This window comes from Ambystoma mexicanum, unplaced genomic scaffold (assembly GCF_040938575.1).
Source record: "Ambystoma mexicanum isolate Mex_15411 unplaced genomic scaffold, UKY_AmexF1_1 Mex_scaf3, whole genome shotgun sequence".
In the NCBI taxonomy this organism is placed as follows: Eukaryota; Metazoa; Chordata; class Amphibia; order Caudata; family Ambystomatidae; genus Ambystoma; species Ambystoma mexicanum.
The window spans coordinates 4,825,466-4,826,760 of record NW_027182444.1 but is presented as its reverse complement, the minus strand read 5'-3'; positions in this window follow the sequence as shown (position 1 = coordinate 4,826,760).

Here is a 1,295-nt window from a genome sequence, read left to right as displayed (position 1 = left end):
CAACCCCTTTCCATTCCAATACTGAGATCCTTCCTATACCATGAGATGTGATATCTCAATGTTTCTGATACCAAACCTGAGGCCCTTCCTATAGCAAGAGATGTGATATACAAATCATTCCCATTCCAAACCTGAGACCTTTCCTATAGCATGGGATGTGATATCCGACTCCTTCCCAATTCAATCCTGAGACCCGTCCTATAACATGAGATGGGATATCCAACTCCTTCCCGTTCCAAACCTGATACCCTTCCTATAGCATGAGATGTGATATCCAGCTCCTTCCCATTCCAATCCTGAGACACTTCCGATAGCAGAGATGTGATATCTCAATGCTTATACCAGACCTTAGACCCTTCCTATAACATGAGATCGGATATCCAACTCCTTCCCGTTCCAAACCTGAGACCCTTCCTTTAGCATGAGATGTGATATCCAGCTCCTTCCCATTCCAATCCTGAGACACTTCCGATAGCATGAGATGTGATATCTCAATGCTTCTAATATCAAAACTGAAACCCTCCCTATAGCATGATATGTGATATCTAAGTCCTTCCCATTCCAATCCTGAGACCCTTCCTATAGCATGAGATGTGATATCTCAATGCTTCTACCAAACATGAGACCCTTCCTTTAGCATGAGATGTGATATCCAACTCCTTCCCATTCCAATCCTGAGACCCTTCCTATAGCATGAGATGTGATATCTCAATACTTCTAATACCAAACCTGAGATCCTTCCGATAACATGAGATGTGATATCCAAATCCTTCCCCTTCCAAACCTGAGACCCTCCCTTTAGCATGAGATGTGATATCCAACTCCTTCCCATTCCAATCCTGAGACCCTTCTGATAGCATGAGATGTGATATCTCAATGCTTCTAATACCAAACCTGAGATCCTTCCGATAGCATGAGATGTGATATCTCAATGCTTCTAATACTAAACCTGAGATCCTTCCTATAGCATGAGATGTGATATCCAAATCCTTCCCCTTCCAATTCTGAGACCCTCCCTTTAACATGAGATGTGATATCCAACTCCTTCCCATTCCAATCCTGAGACCCTTCTGATAGCATGAGATGTGATATCTCAATGCCTCTAATACCAAACCTGAGATCCTTCCTCTAACATGAAATGTGATATCCAACTCCTTCCCTTTCCAAACCTGAGAGCCTATCTATAGCATGAGATGTGATATCCAAGTCCTTCCCATTCCAATCCTTAGACCCTTCCTACAGCATGCAATATGATATCTCAATGATTCTAATAACAAACCTGAGACCCGTCCTAT